Below are 10805 nucleotides of genomic sequence, written 5' to 3'. Positions count from 1 at the left end.
CAGTATATCATTCAGAACATAATGCAATCTGCCAATGAATAGAGTAATGGCATTGGTTTCTTAGAATTATTCAGAAAATTATTTCTAAGTCTCACAAGCTCTCTGTGCCATTTTTTTTTTGGGGGGGGAAGGCTGCATAAATCATTATAAATGTTTTTTTAAAAGAAGTCAAACATAACAAGAGAATCTCCCAGCTTGTAAACTATGCTGAAAATTTTCTTAACAGGAGATTGTTTGCGTTGTAGGATACTGATCAGGTAATGTTTCTGTTCTAATATTCCTTTTACTAATTGGCAAAATATGGTTACTGGATTAAATAATTTTTAAGAGTATTCCTATTTTAATGTTTGTGGTTCTGTCCCTTGTTTACCTTTCCAAAACTCTGAAGTAATTAAGTCTCATATTAACTAGAATTCATATACACAGGAGAAAACATTCGTTTGCCTTTTGGGTGTTAAATATCTCATGGCAAGACTTAATATAAAATTTTAATAATAACCATTAGGATTTTCATTAAGATAAATGCTATGTGTCTCATGTTATATATAAATACTACATGTGAAATGTCAAAATGTGCCTTGCAACTAGTAAAATAACATAATTCCATGGATTCAAAATGGAACAAAGTTTTCTTTCTTTTAGGTCTGTTGCTTAAGTTAGGCATCTTTGATAACCTTGTTTTTCTCACTGCAACTGCTGTGAGTTGAGGAAAGATATACATCTTAAAACTGTTTTCAGTACTAATTTTGGGTTCTGTTTCAGTTGTTCCACTCCCACCCCAACCCTCTGCATTATTTCTTCTAATTTCCATGGATTATTTTATCCGAAGACACTGTGTAATATTAAATTACAATAATAGCAATCAAAGTCATGGGGAGCAAAAGGATTTTCGATTGCAGCCCATGCTTGGCTCTCAATAGCACGGCAGAAGGAAAGCCTGAAAAGCACAACAATTCAGAGAACTTGCCAGCAGACCCCATTGTCCTTTCAGTTTCTAATGACACTGAAGTACTTCCATGATTAAAATTTAAAGGCTTCCCCGGTAACCAAGTAATTTGCCCAAAACTCCTTATCTAGCACTTACCAAGAATACTCTGATTTTAATATACTATTAATCAAGCTCCAGCCAAGTTTACCACTGATACTTTCAATTATAGAGAGACTAGCTTCATCTCTCTCAGTATGTATGTATGAGATTTTTTTTTCTGATTAGTCAGTTACCCAGCAATGAAATAAAACCACAGACTTGGTTTAGATAGACATTACTAAGACACTAGTTGCGGATTTGCTAACAAACTAAGACATTTTAAACTATTAATCACTTGTAAGATGATTAATATCTGAAAGTCTTGGTGTTCATTACCAGGAATTAGTTATTAGTATTATTAAACCTGCAGTGCATTCATTAAGACACATGCTAAAACAGGCTTTACAGTCTAAAAATCACCTAAGAAATGTATTTCAAGAAAATAATGATGGGTATATCATCAGTTTCAGTGCTGTCCATAATACCATATATTTAAAAAGAGAATATACAATGATATAAGCAAATTTACACGGCATATTTAAATCAAAATAAAAAGTTTACTCTATAAATTATAAATTATTTATCTAAAATATTGAATAGTTGTGTTTATAATACTTTTTACTAATATGGGAAGTACTTATGTTAAGTGCCAAATAGCTGGTTTATTTTGTTAACATATATGAAAGTGATAACTAATAATACTGTAAATATAATCACCTACATATGACCAATGCTTACCTTTTGCTGATTAGTGATCATATTTACTTCCTTAATTCTGATTTTCTTGTATTTGCATTTTCAACATCAAAATATTTTGCTTTGTAATCAGATAAATGACATAAATTCATCTCATTTCACACATAAGGAGGCATCTATATAGCCAAGGAAAAGCCTAAGTATTTTGTCCTTTTTTTCCCCCTCAATATTTATTTAATGCCATAATGACTATTATACCAAGTCACATAATTCTTTAAAAAATATATCTGGAATGCTATTATATAATTGATGTTTGCAACAAAAATATAGACTACCTGTGCATGCAGCTTAGTGAATAATAAAAAGATGATCATTAATTACTTTGGTCAATTCAGTACAAAATAAAAATAATTTTGTTGATTTATTTTTTACTCTATGTTTAATGTTTTATACAGGGGAATTTTTAAACATAATTAAAGACCAGGAATTTTACTATATATCTAAGTTAAAATACAGGCTGATTCTAAACAATAAGTGGCTATATAATAGTATTTGCTAGTGTTAGCAAGATAAGATGAAATTGATAAATGGAAACTATGTAGATTGAATTAGAAATTATTAATTGTATATTATCTTATGTATTGTTACAATGTAAACTAAATTTTCCTGATTCAATATTCATGCATGCAGAAGAAAAATAAATTTTCTGAAGAGGGTTTTAGCCAAATAAATGTATAACTTCTAATTCTGGAGACATGTGGGCTTATTACTGTTTTTATGATAATTTGAAATAATAGTAATATAATTGCAAAATCAAGTTTTTATACATAGCAATTATTCACTAGTATGTTGGTGATAGTAGCTCATATTTATAAAGCATTTTACAAAACACTTTAAAAACAATGATTACAACTAAATCTCAAAAAATAATCACTGAATTTTATATTTTAATCACTATTTGCAGATGAGAAAATTGTGTACCAGTTAGCTAGCACATAAAAATGTTCAACTTTGCTAGTGATTTGAAGTAAATAAGTAAGCATGTGTTATTTTTAATTTTAATAATATTTTGTCGATTAATAATATTAAAGTTTTTTATTATTTTGATGATAATATTTATTGCTGTTAGAGATGTAGTCTCCTAAGTTTTCTCTTATTTATATGAAAAAGTAGAGTCATTTAAAAAAAAAATGAAGCAATATGTATTAATTTTCAAAATATTCACATCATTGAACCATATAATCCCCTAAGATTTAGGTCTAAAGAACTTGACTACATTTTAACTGCTACAATATAGGAAGAGTTCATAAGTAAAGGTGTCCATTGCTTTACAATTTATAACTAAAAATAATTGACACAACTTAACATGTAGCAATATCAAAATGGGCAATTAAATTTAAAAATCATTAATTTATTAAAATAATATTAATAAAGTTGTTTTAATAGTAAGATGATTTTTTATCTTAGTGGTATTTTACTACTTTGTCATGGCGATGTTTGTCAAAAATATACGCAGATTAAAGATGAAAATGAAATGTACCAAAATGTTAATGGTAGCTATCATGCAAAAATATTAGAATTCATTTTGTTTTAATACTTCTTCTCCCTTATAGTTTTCAACTTTCAGCATTGAGCAAATGTCACTTCTTTAAACAGAAAAAGATAAAACTAATTATGTTTTAAAAATTTTCATGTTACCTAAACATTCTCTGGACTCAGATTGAGTTTGATTTGACACTTTTTTAAACTGAAGTTATCCAAAACAAATTACGTTGAAGATGACTAATACCACCAGAGAGATCAAAGAAGATTTTCTATAAATGAGAATTTAAAATATTTCAAACATTTGATTTAATTTTTTCATTAATACTCGATTTGCAGAAAGTATATTTGGGAAAGTTTAAGTTACATTATGTAGCAAAAAATTGATTGAAAACAATCACTTTGCAGTTTTAAACATTCTTGATGATTAAAACGATTTATATTATTTATATAATGATCAGTAACTTGGATTTTTAAAATATTCCACAGTAGATGGTTCATGAATCCTATCTCAAGTGCACTTACCTTTAAGATCTATCTATGCTGGGAGAGGCACTTAACTAAATAAGCCATTTCTTTTTCAATTCTCTTTTCTGATAGCTATGTTCTGAGATTAATAATTTTCTATAAAATCAAATGGTAAGAAGAAGATAGAATGACACATTTTAGCCAATGATAATATATGTGAACATACATATGTCTTTAAAACATGTAAACATGTAACAGTCAATATACTTTAGCATACACCATGAAAAAGTTTTTGAGGCCTCTCTAAACTAATTTTATACAAAATAAAGAAAGACTTTTCTGTGAGCTTTGATTTGATTTTTAATAGTATACAATCACCTATACATAAAATTAGAGAAAATCTTAGCTTCAGTATTTGAAAATGCCAAGAAAGTGGAATTAAAGTAAAAACATAAAATCACAGGTAGTTTGTACTGACTCCAAGGAGAAGAATTGCAAATTTTATAACTACTATTTTTTGTGCCCTTTATGACAGCGGTAACTTACTATTAACCCATGAAAAATAGAACTCTATTCTTTCTGAGGTGATTTAATTACATGTATTTCACTTAAGGCCTTTTTTAAGCAGGTCATCTAATATAATAACTATATATTTAACTATTTTAAAGTACTCTCCATCATTAATTTCTCAGGTTATTAGAAGCTATCAAATGAGGCAACAAATGTGTGTTATATCTACCTTACATAATCAATAAATGATTACATAAAAACATATGTACACAAATACTGAGTAAATAAAAGTGAGAAGTGTGACCTGAAAAGCAGCCAATATTAGTTCACTAATTTCTGTTTTTAATGAATGCTTTTTTCCTACTTTGCATATAGACATGATTAAGACATATTCAAGTTGGCTATTACAGGAAAGATTTGAGTCCTCCTATGAACTGCACCTTCTCTAGAATGCAGGTTTATTCTTTATTAAGGGGAATTCTCAAGTTTGTTTGTGAGTGTGAAGTAGATCTTACAATAGAACATTTAGGCAATTGTCTATAGTCTAAAATAATGTTGAGTTTCCCTCTGCATTACCTTCCCACAAAATGCACAGCATTAACCAATTCTTTTCTGTCAACTAGCAATTTTTGGCAGATCCCTTTTGCATGATTCATGAAGGACCAGTAAAAGGCTAATTGTTCAAATTAATTTGCGTAAATGACTAAGCAAGAGATAACAAAATTACATCTGCACTTGTTTGGCAAAGATTCAATAGCAGCGGCCCTGTACTGCCAGCTGCTTCCAGACAACACTCTTGCAGAAATTAAAAGCTACAAATATTAATTAATACACTTTTTTGGTACGTTAATTTGCACTGAAAGGTTCCGGAGTGCAAAACTGCTGAGAAGATGAACCATGATAATTAGAATTAATGGGATGGATGCATGTTTTTTGCAGCTGAAGTTTTAAAAACCCATGAATGGAACTGGGAACTTGAAACTGACATTCTCATAAATCTCTATGATAATGTAGCTATTAGTATTAGAAGGATTAAGTACTATGGCTCCAGAGTTATCAATCACATGACACGTTATATCCCATCTGTCATTGCAGTAGCTAAGACACGATAGCCGTCCTTGAGGAAGCCATAAGAAAAGCTTTGGGAATTCAAGGAATTGTAGTGATAACTGTCAGACTACAAAATGAATAACTCAAACCTCTGATTTTCAAACAGAAATAATAGCCAACACTCTATTTGTCAGCTTGGTACTCTGCAAATACCCTCAATCTAGTGTCTATATTTAAGATTACTTAGGCAATGTGAATTATAGATAGATTACACTGGAAAAAACAGTACTAAGATATCATAGATTTTACCTTTAATTCATATGTAACTTCAGGACTATGAGTTTTCTTGTAAAATAGTTTTTACTGATTATAATATTAACTATACATAGAAATATCTTAAAAGCTTACTGGTGACATACTAGTTAATAAGCTAAAATAATATTGATACAAAGTGATTATGAAATAAAAATGCAAAACTTGGGCTTTTAGCTTTATACATTGATTTGTAGTTGTTATAGTTCAATAGCTGGCTATCAAGATAGGATATCAGTTTCTACATGTAACTTTCCAAATACTACTAATTAATGTATGCCACATAATTAGACAGATAGAGAAATTTACATTTGTTGCTTAAAAAATGAAAAGCCATATTTGCATGAAAGTTTGTAGGATACGTGCAACACTTTATCTAAGCTTTCTATTTAATTTATCTAATTTTGTATTTAGAAAGAACGTAGCATTGAAAAACAGAGGAATTGTTACACAGCATTCTAATTTGGATCAGTTAACACTTCCTAGGAGTTTTACAACCACCATAAAATACTGCATTTAATGAGAGATTATAAGGAAATGAAAACGAGTTTTGATTTTTTAAAAAAATATTAAATATTAGGAAAAATAATATCCTTTATGCCAGGGTAGCCATATGTACATGGATGAAAGGAAAACTCTAGAATTAAGAAAATATTTTTTCATGGATATTCAAAATTATATCCTAACATGTTTATTCATTTTACAGTGATTTTAAAACATATATTACTTGGATAGCTTTCCCAGATATTATCTTTCCTTAAGATTTTGTGGAAAATTGTGCGTACCTTTTTCTTCTAAAGAAGTGCCTAATTACATTTATTACTATTATTTTTTTGAGACGGAGTCTTCTTCTGTCTCCCAGGCTGGAGTGCAGTGACACCATCTCAGCTCACTGCAACCACTGCCTCCTGCGTTCAAGTGATTCTCCTCTTCTCACCTTCTCGAGTAGCCAGGATTACAGCATCATGCCACTGTGCCTGGCTAATTTTTGTAGTTTTAGTAGAGGTGGGATTTCACCATGTTGGCCAGGGTGGTCTTGAACTCCTGCCCTCAGGTGATCCACCCATCTCAGCCTCCCAGAGTGCTGGGATTACAGGCGTGAGTCACCAGGCCCGGCCAACCTGTTTACATTTTTACATTATATTTTCAAAGGTATTAAGACCCAAGTTTAAATTCAAGGTTTTGATCTCATTTTTAGTGGAAATATACGCATTGTCAGGAAGACAATACTTAAAATTGCTAAGAGTCCTTTATTGTCCCTGGAAATAAATTTTGATTCTTCCTTGATAATAGTACCCATAAAGGGTGCCAGGAGGACATTGTTGTAATTATAAATGGAAAGAAGAGTCTCAAAGTGGAGAAACAGTTTGCAGAATCAGAAGGCTGCGTGATAGGGTAAACCTTGACCAGCTTAGAACTGTGCTTAGGGTCTGAGTTGCTTTTGAAGCATGATAAAGAACCTAAGTAATTTATTCTGGGGAAAAAAAGATCATGCAGTAACTTAATAGTTTAAGTATTTGGTGACTCATTGCCATGAAGAGACTATAGATTGGACTTTATAGAGAATATTTTAGTGACAAAACTGATGAAACCTCATGAAACAAACCTGATGAAAGTAGAGTGTGTTTCTCAGAGTATGAAGCAGAACTGTCATTCACTTACTCTATCACAGTAAACAAATTTCATATTTATTCCCAAAGGGAGGAATTTAAAGCTAAGAAAATATATTCAGATATATTAAATAATCTTTTTAGAAGCTCTTCAAATGGCTAACTAACATGCAGAATAAGAAGTATTTTGTTGGAATGGAAAAGGTGATACATCAAGGTGTTTGTTTATTTGATAAAATTAATGCAAAAAGTATATAATGCAATCATATGGTGTTCATTTGTCCTACCCTTCATGGGTTGTCTCTACTATTTACCAGGTATACTAGCTAGACTTAGAAATGTGCCCATTCCACAAACATTTGTAACTCATTGGAATTCCTATCATACAAAAAATTTCACAAAGTGTAAACATGTTATCAAATACTTCTTTGAAAATTCAACAGGCCTTGTTCTATAAAAATAGTTTTTATAAGCCCTTTATTAGGACACACCTAAAAATTGTTAAAATAGATGCTGTTTTCTAAATTTCAGAATGAAATACAAGTTTCTAAAATGTTTCATGAGTTTATTATTTATGAAGATGAATTTATACCTTCAATATTCATAATTGATTTGAGTCTCATAAGGTCCATGTCAGAGTAGTTAAAACATTTTATCAAAGAGCACATAACATTTTCTTCCATTGGAAATGTGTTTTACATGTATACGTAATTTCAGTATCACATGAAAGCTTTATGGCTTTGTGGGTGCCAGCGTAGAGAGTGCCTGACACAGATCAAACTGCTGTTTTACCAGGGAAGAATTATCGGCCCTTGTCTAAGCATGATGGCATTGCTTGGCAAATTGTTAGATGTTTTTTTATCACCTTGTTTGTAAGTTAATATTTCAGGATGTAACCATGCAACAACATTTAAATTTGAAGAAACTCCCATTATATCAAAAAATATACACAAATATAAAAAGAAAGCAAGCATCATGCAGACACTTAATTTCCTTAGGCAAAGTGTCAAAAGTTGAGGAAAAATGTATACAACAAGATAAACATAATTTAAACAAAATCAAAACCAGCATTTTTAAAAATGATCAAATTCCTATCATCAACATTCAATCTGCATTTTATTGTGCCCATAAAGAAATATCTCATACTAAAACTAAGAAGACATTTCTTTCCCAAATCTTAAGGCAATAAAACAATTTTTCTGAATGTATTTTAATATTACAGTTTCATAAATCAAACATACATACACAGCTTTATCCCACTTGGAAGATCATACACAATAAAATCTGTGCAGCTATTCATAAGTGGGTATAGTACAAAGTCTCGGCCTGACAGCTTCTACCCGGAATTTTATTATTTTAATCAAGGAAAAGGAATTATACCTCATCTGCCAGTGAATTTCTTCCACCTAAAATGCTTTCTGAGGAAACATTAAAAGAACCTCGTTTCAAAAAAGAAATGTTATGAAGTACAAAACTTCCATTAGCTATTCTACTTTTAAGTAATCTTTCTGGCCTGCTCCCTGCTATTCTCTGTACAACGTATAAATCAATGAGCACACAGTGCTTTCGGATATCTATGGTTTTATTTCCTTCAACTATTATTTGAATTATTTGTTTGTATTTATCTCCCCATCAGTCTTATTATTATGCTGCCAAACTGGATTGTAAACTCTTCAAGGACAGTGTCTCAAACTCATATGATCTCATATAGGGTGGTATCCAGTACAATTCCCAATGTGATAAGTCTGGATTCAATTTGGGAAGGTCTTCCAACCTTACATTGACCCTCATTTTCTGGAAATTTCATTTGTTGAAATCTGCCCCTCACTTCCACTAGGGCACACAACTGTGATGCAGAAACCTGTCTCTGGTAGTCAAGTGGGCAGTTTGCTCAAGCTAGAAAAATCAGATATTTTGTCCTCAGAAATTGGACATTTCTAAATGAGAAGTTGGTTTCTGAATATCTTTAAAACTAAGTCAGTTTAGCCTTAGTATTTTAGATTAAAAAGTCTGTGAGATTCCTGGATTTTCATTCTTAGTTGTTTACCTGCTTCTTGGATTCTTCACCATGGCTCAACATAATTCTGTAATTTTTCCTTTTGAGAAGCTGGCTGGAGTTGTATTCCCTTTGTTTTTTTTGTTTTTTGTTTTTTTTGTTGTTGTTGTTGTTTTTTTTGAGACAGAGTTTCGCTCTTGTTACCCAGGCTAGAGTGCAATGGCGCGATCTCGGCTCACCGCAACCTCCGCCTCCTGGGTTCAGGCAATTATCCTGCCTCAGCCTCCTGAGTAGCTGGGATAAAAGGCACGCGCCACCATGCCCAGCTAATTTTTTGTAGTTTTAGTAGAGACGGGGTTTCAACATGTTGACCAGGATGGTCTCGATCTGTTGACCTCGTGATCCACCCGCCTCGGCCTCCCAAAGTGCTGGGATTACAGGCGTGAGCCACCGTGCCCGGCTCCCTTTGTTTTTAGTTGTGTTTTCAGTTATAATTCTAGGAAACTTAATTAATAAATATGTATTCACTATAACTGGCATTATAAAGGAGTTAGAATCTAACTTGAGGGTTAGATTTAAATGATAAAATAATTTATCATAATTTCCATAAACGATAAAATGATATAAATGATAAAAATACCCATCTCACTATGTATATGTATCCTATGAGCAAACCCATTATTAAGAAAGCATCTCTATGAATTACAGCAAATTTTTATTACAAGCATTTAACCAAAATATTCAATCTGATTAAAGTATATTTGAAGAATCCTATTCACACTTGTGCCAAGTTTTATTTATCTTGGGGTCGGTACGCAAGGTTTTGTTGCTGCTGTTGTTCCTAGGTAGAATTCTCAAATCAACATCAAAATAAAGCTGTCTTTTAGAAATGATTTATTGTTCCTAAATTCATTGCATTTTCTATAATATATCATGAAATGTATTTGTGATTAGGAAGAGTAAATATCCCATAAGACATTATACACACCTCCATAATATCTTAAAAAGTAAGGACTTAATTTTTCCATTAGTGAGTGAGAAAAAAAAGCAATCATTAAGAAGTCATAAGATTTTGGCATCTGGGGGACTAAAACACTTTGAGAGAGCATCTTTCATGACAAAGACTATTTCCTTTTTTTAAAAGTACACAGTCTACTTGGTAGAAAAGTTATTCATTTATAAGGAAGCTCAAAAGGTAGAAAACATTTATTTATAAATCTATTTCTTGAACTCTTGTTTTTGTTACTTAAATCAAGTTACTGAAATTGGTATTAAGAAATAAAAAGAGGCTGGCACTGTGGTTCACACCTGTAATCTCAGCACTTTGGGAGGATGAGGCAGGTGGATCACCTGAGGTCAGGAGCTGGAGACCAGCCTGGCTAACATGATGAAACTCTATGTCTACTGAAAATACAAAAATTAGCCAGGCATGGTGGCGGGTGCTTGTAATCTCAGCTACTTGGGAGGCTGAGTCAAGAGAATTGCTGGAACCCGGAAGGTAGAGGTTGCAGTGAGCCGAGGTCGTGCCATTGCACTCCAGCCCAGCCGACAACAGTGAGACTCCATCTCAAAAAAAATTTATATATATATATAT

The 10805-nt window shown here is 31.7% G+C and overlaps 1 pseudogene; it reads left to right on the top strand.

Moving 5' to 3' along the window:
- Positions 1-4942: 4942 nt before the first annotated feature.
- Positions 4943-10805, top strand: part of LOC108300402 — a 12848-nt pseudogene continuing 6985 nt past the window's right edge.

Source organism: Cebus imitator, unplaced genomic scaffold (assembly GCF_001604975.1).
Source record: "Cebus imitator isolate Cc_AM_T3 unplaced genomic scaffold, Cebus_imitator-1.0 Scaffold27, whole genome shotgun sequence".
In the NCBI taxonomy this organism is placed as follows: domain Eukaryota; kingdom Metazoa; phylum Chordata; class Mammalia; order Primates; family Cebidae; genus Cebus; species Cebus imitator.
The sequence above is the reverse complement of the archived record's forward strand: the minus strand, read 5'-3'. Positions and strand labels throughout refer to the sequence as shown.